At 41.1% G+C, this 15,302-nt stretch overlaps 1 non-coding gene across 1 annotated transcript; it reads right to left on the bottom strand.

Moving 5' to 3' along the window:
• Positions 1-14,521: 14,521 nt before the first annotated feature.
• On the bottom strand, positions 14,522-14,578 carry LOC139414511 (U7 small nuclear RNA). The gene has a single exon (XR_011634888.1). It is a non-coding gene; the product is annotated as a U7 small nuclear RNA (small nuclear RNA).
• Between the last annotated feature and the right edge of the window lie 724 nt (positions 14,579-15,302).

Raw genomic sequence — 15,302 nt, 5'->3', positions numbered from 1 at the left:
AGAGCATTTGTGAACAGCAGTTTTCAGTTCTTTCCACAGATTCTCGATTGGATTCAGGTCTGAACTTTGACTTGGCCATTCTAACACCTGGATATGTTTATTTTTGAACCATTCCATTGTAGATTTTGCTTTATGTTTTGGATCATTGTCTTGTTGGAAGACAAATCTCCATCCCAGTCTCAGGTCTTTTGCAGACTCCATCAGGTTTTCTTCCAGAATGGTCCTGTATTTGGCTCCATCCATCTTCCCATCAATTTTAACCATCTTCCCTGTCCCTGCTGAAGAAAAGCAGGCCCAAACCATGATGCTGCCACCACCATGTTTGACAGTGGGGATGGTGTGTTCAGCTGTGTTGCTTTTACGCCAAACATAACGTTTTGCATTGTTGCCAAAAAGTTCAATTTTGGTTTCATCTGACCAGAGCACCTTCTTCCACATGTTTGGTTCGTCTCCCAGGTGGCTTGTGGCAAACTTTAAACAACACTTTTTATGGATATCTTTAAGAAATGGCTTTCTTCTTGCCACTCTTCCATAAAGGCCAGATTTGTGCAATATACGACTGATTGTTGTCCTATGGACAGAGTCTCCCACCTCAGCTGTAGATCTCTGCAGTTCATCCAGAGTGATCATGGGCCTCTTGGCTGCATCTCTGATCAGTCTTCTCCTTGTATGAGCTGAAAGTTTAGAGGGACGGCCAGGTCTTGGTAGATTTGCAGTGGTCTGATACTCCTTCCATTTCAATATTATCGCTTGCACAGTGCTCCTTGGGATGTTTAAAGCTTGGGAAATCTTTTTGTATCCAAATCCGGCTTTAAACTTCTTCACAACAGTATCTCGGACCTGCCTGGTGTGTTCCTTGTTCTTCATGATGCTCTCTGCGCTTTTAACGGACCTCTGAGACTATCACAGTGCAGGTGCATTTATACGGAGACTTGATTACACACAGGTGGATTGTATTTATCATCATTAGTCATTTAGGTCAACATTGGATCATTCAGAGATCCTCACTGAACTTCTGGAGAGAGTTTGCTGCACTGAAAGTAAAGGGGCTGAATAATTTTGCACGCCCAATTTTTCAGTTTTTGATTTGTTAAAAAAGTTTGAAATATCCAATAAATGTCGTTCCACTTCATGATTGTGTCCCACTTGTTGTTGATTCTTCACAAAAAAATACAGTTTTATATCTTTATGTTTGAAGCCTGAAATGTGGCAAAAGGTCGCAAAGTTCAAAGGGGCCGAATACTTTCGCAAGGCACTGTACTTGTTCTCCCCACTGTATATATATATATATATATATATATATATATATATAAAAAATAAAATACAAAGGACATCAAGGATAATTAAAATCAACTGTATATGTTTGTGTGCACAATTGGCCCAGCGTCATCCGGGTTAGGGGAGGGTTTGGCCGGGGTAAGCCATCATTGTAAAATAAGAATCTATTATTAACTGACTTTCCTAGTTCAATAAAGATTGGGAATGATATATATTTCAACATAACAGAGAGCCATAGCTGTATGTTGAATAAAATATAAATGGGAGCAAGTCTCCCATGAAATTGTAACGGATTTCCTCCTCTTCGTCTGAGGAGGAGTAAGGATTGGACCAAAGCGCAGCGTGGTAAGTGTTCATGATGATTTTAAAGAAAGCACTGTGGCAGCTCCTGGCTGACTGCCGGCTCTGGCAGCTCCTGGCTGACTGCCGGCTCTGGCAGCTCCTGGCTGACTGCCGGCTCTGGCAGCTCCTGGCTGGCTGACGGCTCTGACAGCTCCTGGCTGGCTGACGGCTCTGGCAGCTCCTGGCTGACGGCTCTGGAAACTCCTGGCTGGCTGGCGGCTCTGGCGGCTCCTGGCTGGCTGGCGGCTCTGGTGGCTCCTGGCTGACTGGCGGCTCTGGCGGCTCCTGGCTGACTGGCGGCTCTGGCGGATCCTGGCTGAGTGGCGGCTCTGGCGGCTCCTGGCTGACTGGCGGCTCCTGGCTGACTGGCGGTTCCTGGCTGTCTGGTGGCTCTGGCGGCTCCTGGCTGACTGGCGGCTCTGGCGGCTCAGGACATACTGGCTGCTCTGGCGGCTCAGGACAGACGGGATACTCTGGCAGCTCAGGACAGACGGGAGACCAGATGCGTAGAGCCGGCTTCATGGCACCTGGCTCGATGCCCACTCTAGCCCGGCCGATACGAGGAGCTGGAATGTACCGCACCGGGCTATGCACACGCACCGGGGACACCTTGCGCTCCACCGCATAACACGGTGCCTGCCCGGTCCCGCTCGCTCTCCGGTAAGCACGGGGAGTTGGCTCAGGTCTCCTACCTAACTTAGCCACACTCCCCGTGTGCTCCCCCCAATACATTTTTGGGGCTGCCTCTCGGGCTTCCAGCCACGCTGCCATGATGCCTCCTCATACCGGCGCCTCTCCGCTTTCGCTGCCTCCAGCTCTGCTTTAGGGCGGCGATATTCCCCTGCTTGTGCCCAGGGTCCCTTGCCGTCCAAAATCGCCTCCCAAGTCCAGGAGTCTTGTGTTTTCGGCCGCTGCTGCTGCCCATTACCACGCTGCTTGTTCCTCTTGTGGTGGGTGTTTCTGTAACGGATATCGTCCTCTTCGTCTGAGGAGGAGTAAGGATCGGACCAAAGCGCAGCGTGGTAAGTGTTCATGAGGATTTTAATTAAAGAAAGCACTAAACACTGAATCAAAACGATAAACGATGACGTGAATTTACAAAACCGAAACAGTACCGTGTGGCCCAAACACTCACACGGAAACAAACACCCACAAACCAAAAGTGAAACCCAGGCTACCTAAGTATGATTCTCAATCAGAGACAACTAACGACACCTGCCTCTGATTGAGGACCATACTAGGCCGAACACAAAAACCAACATAGAAAAACAAACATAGACTGCCCACCCTAACTCACGCCCTGACCATACTAAAACAAAGAAGAAAATAACAGAACTATGGTCAGAACGTGACAGAAAGTCTGTTTAAAGTAGCCTCACTTCCCAGCCTTATATCAACACTATAAAACAATTTTTCTGTGGTTTGGTTCCATTTAGAATACATGGTTAAATCTCTGATAAAACCTGGTACAGGCTGTCTTGGAGGAAAAGTGATGTTGCAGAACTATACCTTGGTGATGTAAAAAACTAAAACACAGTTAGGATAACTTCAACCCAAGCTAGGCTAGACAATAGATCATCTCAGTTAACTCAAAACCAAAATCTCACGTAATTTGGTCAGATGCTCGATTATGTTTTTTCTGATGCATAGGTTTATTAAAAAGCTGATGTGTTTCAAACTAATTCGGTCTTTGCCAAACTTGCCTTTTGCACTTGCTTCAGTCTGTTAAATTCTAACTATTTCTTAAACCTCAAAAGAGCTCCCAATGGACAGGGAGATTATTTTCTCAACTTTCATTAGAAGAAATCAAGAAACGTGGAAGAAACCTTCCAAAGGAACATTTGTGGGATTCGTGAACATTAAAAAGCCACATGAAAGGACATTACATTCAACAATAAAGTGCATGTAACTATTAGACTCTATTAGCATTCATGAAAGGAAGTGAAAGGAGCTCAAGGGGGGTGCCTAACAGGACAGGGGTAATAAATTGGCAATCCTCATTAAGTAGCACATCATATGAATGTGGGTACAAACCTAGAAGCCCACCGGTAAGCCCATTTGGTTATCATGGACAGAGACTATATAATACACGTTGATGGTATAAGGGTATATCATGAGTTGATTAATCGGGTGAGTGTCAAAAGATAAGATATTATCCTTGCCCTTTTTGTGGCCAACAAAAAACTATGCATGATTTTTGAAGAGTGCCAACAAGGTTTCACAGGTGATAAATCAATGTTAGATGGCACCTTTAGCTACAGGAGTACATCCGAATTGATACAATAAATCTCACTGGTGCAGGAGCATTGACAGCAGACAGGTTGTAACCATAGAGATAAGTGGTTTCCTTTTTGTTTCAATGGAACTGATTGTCAAGGAGTACAGCAATCCATTACCTTTGTGTGTGTGTGTGTGTGTGTGTGTGTGTGTGTGTGTGTGTGTGTGTGTGTGTGTGTGTGTGTGTGTGTGTGTGTGTGTGTGTGTGTGTGTGTGTGTGTGTGTGTGTGTGTGTGTGTGTGTGCGTGCGTGCGTGCGTGCATGTGGTGTGTGTGTGCACACGTTTGGAGAGAAGTGGCAGCCCCAATAAACCAAAAAACTGTGATGATTACTGAGCTTTGTCCAATTACTTTTTTGAAGTGGATGGATGGGCAATCTAATCTGGTCTAATCCCAAATGACGGGATTCCCTTTAGATTTCAGTGTAAAGCTGAAAGTCTTACACCTGTACAGTAATGGGCTAAAAGTTGAGCCATTAAAGTACAGCTTGTCTTCATGGTTTATAGGTTTTCGAAGAGTGCCAACAAGGTTTCACAAGGGAGTACATCCGAGGTGACACAATAAATTGACTCACCAGTGCAGGAGTGTTGACAAAAGACAGGTCGTAACGATAGAGATAAAATGAGCCAAGGGCACCAAAGAAGGCTACAGGTTGTGATGCGCTGTGGCTAAAAATAAAGACACACACAAACCACATGAAGCCACTTCAGAGGTCATGTCATTGCACAGTTGCATTTCATGTGCATGTACAATCCAATCAAGGTCAGGGTGAGACGCAGGGCTATTCTGGCAATGACAATCCATGTATATATTTGGGCCACAAGTCCAGGGCCTCCCCCATATGTCCTAGAGTAGGGTTTCCCAAACTGTCCTGGGTGCACGTTTTCGTTTTTGCCATAGCACTACACAGATGATTCAAATAATCAAAGCTTGATGATGAGTTGGTTATTTGAATCAGCTGCATAGTGCTAGGGCAAAAACCAAAATGTGTGTGTGTGTGGGGGGGTGGAGACTAGAACATTGCACTATTATATCACTGTCACTGTGACAGAATGCAGTGTATCCCCAAAGGATGATCAAACTTTGAAGCTTTTAAAAACGTAACCAGTTATAGCTAAATATAGTACAGTTATAGCTCTTCATTATGTTGTTTTCTCAATTTAATCAGTGAACCATTACATCACAACCTTTTGGTTGCGTATTCATTCTGGGTAATCCACTCCTCACAGCCATATTAGAAATCCCCATAGAGATTAAACAACTAAAAACTATACATAACAATGCATGTGGATAAATCACTCTTTTGATTATAGCACAGGTACAATAGATTTTTTGTTATATATTTGTCAACAAATCAAACAAATTACAAGGTTCCTCACAGTTATCTGATCAAAAAGTGAAACCCCAGCGAAATCTTAGCAGGAAAGCAAATCCTTACCCCTCTCTGTTTTTGGCTGAATGCATTTCCGACACCTTCTTCAACTCCAAGACCAATACCCATCTAGTGTATGTGCAGAAATGTATCTGAATCTCAGGAGGATGAAATGAGGAATTACATCCGAGGTAAAAATGCAATGTACTATTCCCCAGGCAACCGGCCTCTACTGTGGGTGACTCAACAAGACCAGTGCAGTACAAAGAGCCTTTGTCAGCATCACACTACACCTGGGGGGAAAAGGAGGAAGAGAAGAAAAGGGAGAAGAGGGGTTGGCCATGAAGAGGGGATAAAGGAGGACCACTAACAAGTGCGGTAGGGCTAATCTTTCAATTGGATCTGACAGAGACTTTGTAGGAGTGTATGGAATATGGAATCCAATTACATTCTAATAGTTGGTTTAGAATCTGTTCATGTGTTTTTCCACATTACAGTGAACTCATTTCTTGTGAAAATGTTGCTTAGTTTTTGTGGTTACAACTGAGTTAAGCTTAGGGAAATTGTTTCACTGCAACATGGGAATACATTTTTCAAATAAAAATAAATAAACTGCTTGCTGAGGGAGAGAAATTCAAATACACTATATATACAAAGTATGTGGACATACAGTACCAGTCAAACGTTTGGACACACCTACTCATCCAAGGGTTTTTCTTTATTTTTACTATTTTCTACATTGTACAATAATAGTGAAGACATTGAAACTATGAAATAACACATATGGAATCATGTAGTAACCAAAAAAGTGTTAAACAAATCAAAATAGATTTATATTTGAGATGTTTCAAAGCAGCCACCCTTTGCCTTGGTGACAGCTTTGCCCACTTTTAGCATTCTCTCAACCAGCTTCATGATGTAGTCACCTGCAATGCATTTCAATTAACAGCTGTGCCTTGTTAAAAGTTCATTTGTGGACTTTTAATGTGATTGTGCCAATCAGTTGTGTTGTGACAAGGTAGGGGTGGTATACAGAAGATAGCCCTATTTGGTAAAATACCAAGTCCATATTATGGCAAGAACAGCTCAAATAAGCAAAGAGTAATGACATTACATCATTACTTTATGAAAGGAAGGTCAGTCAATCCAGAAAATGTCAAGAACTTTAAAAGTTTCTTCAAGTACAGTCACAAAAAACATCAAGCACTATGATGAAACTGGCTCTCATGAGTACCGCCACAGGAAATAATACCCAGAGTTTCCTCTGCTGCAGAGGATAAGTTAATTAGATTTACCAGCCTCAGAAATTGTAGCCCAAAAAAATGCTTCACAGAGTTCAAGTAACAGATACATCTCAACATCAACTGTTCAGAGGATACTAAGTGAATCAGGCCTTCAGGGTCAAATTGCGGCAAAGAAACCACTACTAAAGGACACCAATAAGAAAAAGAGACTTGATTGGGCCAAAAAACATGATCAATGGACATTAGACCAGTGGAAATCTGTCCTTTGGTCTGATTTTTGGTTACAACTGCTGTGTCTTTGTAAGACGTGGAGTAGGTGAATGGATGATCTCCGCATGTATGGTTCCAACCGTGAAGCATAGAGGAGGAGGTGTGATGGTGTGATGGTGTGGGGGTAGTTTGCAGGTGACACTGTCAGTGATTTATTTAGAATTCAAGGCACACTTAACCAGCATGTCTACCCCAGAATTCTGCAGCAAAACGCCACCCCATCTGGTTTGCGCTTAGTAGGACTATAATTTGTTTTTAACAGGATAATGACCCAACACACCTCCAGGCTGTGTAAGGGCTATTTGACCAAGAAGGAGAGTGATGGAGTGCTGCATCAGATGACCTCACAGCCAACAAGTGCTCAGCATATGTGGGAACTCCTTCAAGACTGTTGGAAAAGCATTCCAGATGAAGCTGGTTGAGAGAATGCTAAGAGTGTTCAAATCTGTCATCAAGGCCAAGGGTGGCTACTTTGTAGAATCTAATATATAAAATATATTTTGATTTGTTTAACACTTTTCATGATTCCATATGTGTTATTTCATAGTTTTAATGTCTTCACTTTTATAATACAATGTAGAAAATATTTTAAAAAAAATAAAGAATAACACTTGAATGAGTAGGTGTGTCCAAACTTTTGATTGGTGCTGTACCTTCAAATTAGTAGATTCGGCTATTTCAGCTACACCCCTTGATGACAGGTGTATAAAATTTCCCACACAGCCATGCAGTCTCCATAGACTCTGTGTTGTTGTTTTTGTCACACTGCTTTGCTTTATCTTGGCCAGGTCACAGTGATAAATGAGAACTTGTTCTCAACTGGCCTACCTGTTAAATAAAGGTGAAATAAAAAAATAAAAAATAGGCAAACATTGGCAGTAGAATGGCCTTATTGAAGAGCTCAGTGACTTTTAACATGGCACCGTAATAGGATGCCACCTTTCCAACAAGTCAGTTCATCAAATTTCTGCCCTAATAAAGCATCCCTGGTCAACTGTAAGTGATGTTATTGTGAAGTGGAAACATCTAGGAGCAACAACGGTTTACCCGCAAAGTGATAAACCACACAAGAATTGGGTAGCGCTTAAAAATCGTCTGTCCTTGGTTGCAACACTCACTACCCAATTCCAAACTGCCTCTGGAAGCAATGTCAGCACAATAACTCTTAATCACTTCGTATAGCTTCACCATCTGGGTTTGGCAGATTCCAGGAGAACTCTACCTGTCCCAATGCATAGTGCCTGCTAACTGTGAAGTTGGGGGGAGGAGGAATAATGGTCTGGGGCTGATTTTTATGGTTTGGGATAAACAGTAGCTACTTACTACTAACAAAGGAGCTAAAGAATAATATAGTATAATGCTTCTAGAAAGAAATGGAAAAATGCGTAACGGAAATAGGGCCTAATTTCAGATTTGATAGTGTGTGCGTTTGTGAAGAGTGGGAATAAATCCACATCGTTACAGTCACAGATTTAAAAAAAATTATGGCCTTTGTTCTTAACTTTTTAGCCACAGATTATAGAAACGCAATGTTTTCACACATGTAGACACTGGTTTGGTGCTGGAGATAATGAATACATTTTGTTGTTTTACAGCCTGAATTCAAATATTTTTTTCACCCATCTACACACAATACCTCATAATGACAAAGTGAAAACATGTTTTTACTTGAAAATGAAAAGCTGAAATATCTCATTTACAAAAGGTAACTTTTGTAAACTTGTACTGACACCTGAGTCAGTACAAGTTAGAATCACCTTTGGCAGCGATTACAGCTAAGTGTCTAAGAGCTTTGCACACCTGGAATGTAAAATATTTGCACATTGTACTTTTTCAAATTCTTTAAGCTCTGTCAAGTTGGTTTTTGATCATTGCTAGACAGCCATTTTCATGTCTTGCCATAGATAATTCAAAACTGTAACTAGACCACTCAGGAACATTCAATGTCGTCTTGTTAATCAACTCCCGTGTATATTTGGCCTTGTGTTTTAGGGTATTGTCCTGCTGAAAGGTGAATTTGTCTCAGTGTTTGTTGGAAAGCAGACTGAACCAAGTTTTTCTCTAGGATTTTGCCTGTGCTAAGCTTTATTCTGTTTTTACTCTAAGAAACTCCCTAGTACTTGCCAATGACAAACATACCCATCACATGACGCAGCCACCACCATGCTTGAAAATATGAAGAGTGGTACTCAGTGATGTGTCATGCTGTATTTTTCCAAACATAATGGTTTGTATTCAGTACATAAAGTTAATTTCTTTGCCATATTTTTTGCAATTTTACTTTAGTGCCTTATTGCAAAAAGGATGCACGTTTTGGAATATTTTTTATTCTGTACAGGCTTCCTTCTTTTCACTTTGTCATTTAGATTAGTATTGTGAAGTAACTACTAGAGGTCGACCGATTAATCGGAATGGCCGATTAATTAGGGACGATTTCAAGTTTTCATAACAATCGGAAATCTGTATTTTTGGGCGCCGATTTGCCGATCTTTTTTTAATAAAAAAAAATAATAATAATTATACCTTTATTTAACTAGGCAAGTCAATTAAGGGTGGGTTAACTGCCTCGTTCAGGGGCAGAATGACAGATTTTCACCTTGTCAGCTCGGAGGATCCAATATTGCAACCTTACAGTTAACTAGTCCAACGCAATAACGACCTGCCCCTCTCTCGTTGCACTCCACAAGGAGACTGACTGCCTGTTACGCGAATGCAGTAAGGCAAGGTAAGTTGCTAGCTAGCATTGAACTTATCTTATAAAAAACAATCAATCATAACTACACATGATTGATGATATTACTAGATATTATCTAGCATATCCTGCGTTGCATATAATCTGACTGAGCATACAAGCATCCAAGTATCTAAGTATCTCACTGAACGGTGGTAGGCAGAAGCAGGCGCGAAAACATTAATTCAAACAGCACTTTTGTGCGTTTTGCCAGCAGCTCTTCATTGTGCGTCAAGCACTGCGCTGTTTATGACTTCAAGCCTATCAACTCCCGAGATGAGGCTGGATTAACCGAAGTGAAATGGCTGGCTAGTTAGCTAATAGCGTTTCAAACGTCACTCGCTCTGAGCCTTCTAGTTGTTGTTCCCCTTGCTCTGCATGGGTAGCGCTGCTTCAATGGTGGCTGTTGTCGTTATGTTGCTGGTTCGAGCCCATGGAGGAGCTAGGAGAGGGACGGAAGCTATACTGTTACACTGGCAATACTATAGTGCCCATAAGAACATCCAATAGTCAAAGGTATATGAAATACAAATGGTATAGAGAGAAATAATCCTATAAATACTATATTAACTACAACCTAAAACCTCTTACCTTGGAATATTGAAGTCTCATGTTAAAAGGAACCACCAACTTTCATATGCTCTCATGTTCTGAGCAAGGAACTTAAACGTTAGCTTTTTTACATGGCACATATTTTACATGGCACACATTTTTACATGGCACATATTACTTTCTTCTCCAACACTTTGTTTTTGCATTATTTAAACCAAATTGAACATGTTTCATTATTTATTTGAGGCTAAATTGATTGTATTAATGTATTATATTAAGTTAAAATAAGTGTTAATTCAGTATTGTTGTAATTGTCATTATTACAAATAAATAAATAAAAATCAGCCGATTAATCGGTATCGGCTTTTATGGTCCTCCAATAATCGGTATCGGCGTTGAAAAATCATAATCGGTCGACCTCTAGTATAAAATAAATAATTCAATTACTGAGCTATAGTAATGTAATTGCTCAGGGGGAAAAATGTGTTTAACAAGGCTGTATCACATCCAGCCGTGATTGGGAGTCCCATAGGGCGGTGCACAATTGGCCCAGCGTCGTCAGGGTTCGGCCAAGGGTTCGGCCGTCATTGTAAATAAGAATTTGTTCTTAACTGACTTGCCTAGTTAAATAAAGGTCCCATTTAAAAAAAACTAAAACAAGTAATAAACTCAGCAACAAACTTAACATAATCAGATTCAACAACTGAGACATAAACTGAACACGTTCCACAGACATGTGACTAACAGAAATTGAATAATGTGTCCCTGAACAAATTGGGGGTCAGAATCAAAAGTAACAGCTGCATTAAGTACTGCAGTGCATCTCTTCCTCATGGACTGCACCAGATTTGCCAGTTCTTGCTGTGAGATGTTACCCCACTCTTCCACCAAGGCACCTGCAAGTGGGGGGAATGGCCTTAGCCCTCACCCTCCGATCCAACAGGTCCCAGACGTGCTCAATGGGATTGAGCTCTACCATGGCTTTTCGCTGGCCATGGCAGAACACTGGCATTCCTGTCCTGCAGGAAATCACAGCCAGAACGAGCAGTATGGAGGCTGGTGGCATTGTTATGCTGGAGGGTCAGGATGAGCCTGCAGGAAGGGTACCACATTTTTTTAAATTTTTTTTACCTTTACCTTTTTTTACCTAGGCAAGTTAAATAACTAGGCAAGTTAAATAAAGTTAAGAACAAATTCTTATTCTCAATGACTAGGAACAGTGGGTTAACTGCCTGTTCAGAACGATATACTTGTACTTTGTCAGCTCGTGGGTTTGAACTTGCAACCTTCCGGTTACTAGTCCAACGCTCTAACCACTAGGCTACTCTGCCGCCCCATGAGGGAGGAGGATCAAATCAAATTTATTTATATAGCCCTTCGTACATCAGCTGATATCTCAAAGTGCTGTACAGAAACCCAGCCTAAAACCCCAAACAGCAAGCAATGCAGGTGTAGAAGCACGGCGGCTAGGAAAAACTCCCTAGAAAGGCCAAAACCTAGGAAGAAACCTAGAGAGGAACCAGGCTATATGGGGTGGCCAGTCCTCTTCTGGCTGTGCCGGGTGGAGATTATAACAAAACATGGTCAAGATGTTCAAATATTCATAAATGACCAGCATGGTCGAATAATAATAAGGCAGAATAGTTGAAACTGGAGCAGCAGCACAGTCAAGTGGACTGGGGACAGCAAGGAGTCATCATGTCAGGTATTCCTGGGGCATGGTCCTAGGGCTCAGGTCCTCCGAGAGAGAGAAAGAAAGAAGGAGAGAATTAGAGAACGCACACTTAGATTCACACAGGACACCGAATAGGACAGGAGAAGTACTCCAGATATAACAAACTGACCCCAGCCCCCCGACACATAAACTACTGCAGCATAAATACTGGAGGCTGAGACAGGAGGGGTCAGGAGACACTGTGGAGACACCGAGGACACCCCCGGACAGGGCCAAACAGGAAGGATATAACCCCACCCACTTTGCCAAAGCACAGCCCCCACACCACTAGAGGGATATCTTTAACCACCAACTTACCATCCTGAGACAAGGCTGAGTATAGCCCACAAAGACCTCCGCCACGGCACAACCCAAGGGGGGGGGTTAGACAATTCCTCCAGACTTAATCCTTCCAGATCCTTGATATCCTTCGTCTGATATCTTTTGTTTTCATTTCATCTGATCAAAGCACCGGTTCCAATCCAAGTGCCAATGGCGTTTAGCAAACTCCAGACTTGTTGGATGAAATTAAAATAGAGCTCTTTGGCCACTCACACCAGTGGTGGGTTTGGTGTTGAAATGAGAATGCATGAGCAGAAAAGAACCCTACTGTAAAATATGGTGTTGGACATTTGATATTATAGGGCTATTTTGCTTCCCCTGGTCCTGGGGACTCTTGTTAATTTCAACAGCATCATGAACTTTACCCAGTACAATGATATTTTAACCAAAAACCAGGTTGTCTCTGCCAGGAGGCTAAAACTTAGCCGCAAGTGGATCTTCCAGCAAGACAATAACCCAAGCACACATCAAAATCCACAAAGAAAGGGTTAATTGGCCACCAAATCAACATTTTGCAATGGTCATCTCAGTCTCTGAACATTGAAAACCTGTGGTTTGAATTGAAGAGTGCAGTCCATAACCACAGACAAAGGATATCAAGGATCTGGAAGGATTCTGTATGGAGGAATGGTATAGATCCCTCCCAATATGTTATCCAACTCTTTTTTTTAAATCATTTTTTAAAGGCTCAGTGCTGTAATTCTCACAAGGTGGGGAATTGAAAGGTAATATATAAATATATATATGCAAAAAGTTTCTATTCAATCAAAGCTGGAAGTTTCCAGGTGAAGATAAGCTCCAAGCATGCACAATTTAATCAATGTTCTTCTAAAATAAATGTTTAGTATGTGCAAGAGGAACAAAAAGAAACTCAACTGGATACTAACACAAACATGATCGATCACAGCATGGGCTGAATAAATAATATTTAGCTTCCCTCATCCTGGAAACGTCAAGGAGCCATTTTTGATTTAACATGATCTGTAGTAGTGGACTGATGAGGATCCATATCATACTACCTAAACTGCATTACACAGTTCTAAAAATAGCCAACTGAACCACACTGTCCTCTGTTACTCAGTGGTTGACAAGGAAAGGATGAAGAAACAGAGGTAAAGTAAGTCTGCCATCTGGTGGTTGACATTATATTTCACTTCTCACAGTTCCTTACTTTCTGATAGACTATGGGTGGAATTTATTCATGATATTGGGAGGTATAATATTACACACCTCCCATGGGAGGTATAAGATGATACACCTCCAACCCTGCTTCCTATGAATTAATAATGGAAAAATTGATGTAATAAGTGTATCACTAGCCACTTTAAACAATGCCACTTCATATAATGTTTACATACCCTACATGACTCATCTCATATGTATATACTGTACTCTATACCATCTACTGCATCTTGCCATCTTGATGTAATGTATCACTAGCCACTTTAAACAATGCCACTTTTATATGTTTACATACCCATCTCATACGTATATACTGTACTCTATACCATCCACTGCATCTTGCCTATGTCGTTCTATACCATCACTCATTCATATATTTTTTTTATGTACATATTCTTATTCATTCCTTTACACTTGTGTGTATAAGGTAGTTGTTGTGAAATTGTTAGGTTAGATTACTCGTTGAATATTACTGCATTGTCGGAACTAGAAGCACAAGCATTTCACTACACTCGCATTAACATCTGCTAACCATGTGTATGTGACAAATAAAATTGGGTTTGATTTGATTTGATATTACTTCACTGTAACCTGAAAAACTGCCATCTTGGATTTTGATGCACGCCCACAGCTGTCTTAACACCCATGCTTATAAACAGCCTTGCATGTTTATTACAACTCTAAATGCAAAGCAACAGAGGAAATACTTCAATATCTGAAACACTGTCTAAATATATGATAAGACTAGGAAAATAACTATGCAGTTACTTTGAAGTGACTCCGACCTACCTTAAACATAGAGGGAATGAGAGCCAATGGTAGCCATGTTAAATCGCTCAGGAGGTTGAGTTACATGCATGGTTACATGCATGGTGTATAAAATTAGGAATCAGCCCATCAACTGTATTAGAAAACCATCACTATTGGACAATTCAACATTATTGTAATTCAACATGTCTATGCATATACATAAACAAGAATTGCAGTCAAATACAATCGAATATAACTGTATTGGTTTGTTTTACTGTTAAGATACCAGCTGGACTCATATCCATCCAATTTTCAGAATAAGGTATGAGTTTTTAGGCTATGCACAACATTGGCACAATGTGGGCACAACCACATGAAAAAATACTATAGTATACTGTAGTATTACTATATTTATATACTGTATTATTTACTATAGTGTTTTTGCTTTATTAGCTTTGACATATAAGTGGGGGCTTTCTCCTTGAGGACACCTACTGGACAAATACTAAAAGAGCTAATGTAGTGTTTTTGCAGACATCACTGTAGTATTTACTACAGAGGTTTTTTGTAGGATAATACTGTAGTATTTGCTATAGTATTCTACAGTATAGCACAAAATTAGATAGTACGTACTACACATGACCGAGGGATTCTACAGTGTGTAGTGTATTCTACAGTGTACTACAAAATTCTATATTAAGCCCTACCCGATCGAGGGATATTACAGTGTGTAGTATAGTATTCTACAGTAAACTGTAGTATTTTGTCATGTGGGCGATGCAGGATGAGTTATTGGCCCAGTATCAGCAGCCCATATCTGGTGAGGGCTGCCCTCACTTTGCCTCAATAAGCCCATACTTTGGATCTTTTATTTATTTTATTAGGATGCCCATTAGCCATCGCCAATGGCGACAGCTATTCTTACTGGGGTCAGACACATAACGAAAAAGACATTACAGGCAAAATACTTTACCATTTACATACAGTTAAAAACATTAACATGCAGTGTGTGTGTGTGCGTGCGTATCTATCAGTTACATATACATGTCAGTACAAACACAAAAAGTAGGTCACATATGGGGAGAGGTGTTGTGTCGTGAGGTGTTGCTATATTTGTTTTTTTGAAAGCAGGTTTACTGTTCGCTTGCACTATATGAAATGGAAGGGAGTTCCGTGCAATCTTGGCTCTGTATAATACTGTACGTTTCTATGAATTTGTACTGGATCTGGGGACTGTGATTTAAACAGT

Source organism: Oncorhynchus clarkii, chromosome 7 (genome assembly GCF_045791955.1).
Source record: "Oncorhynchus clarkii lewisi isolate Uvic-CL-2024 chromosome 7, UVic_Ocla_1.0, whole genome shotgun sequence".
NCBI lineage: Eukaryota > Metazoa > Chordata > Actinopteri > Salmoniformes > Salmonidae > Oncorhynchus > Oncorhynchus clarkii.
Note: the sequence above shows the minus strand (reverse complement) of the source record. Positions and strands in the feature narration are given on the sequence as shown.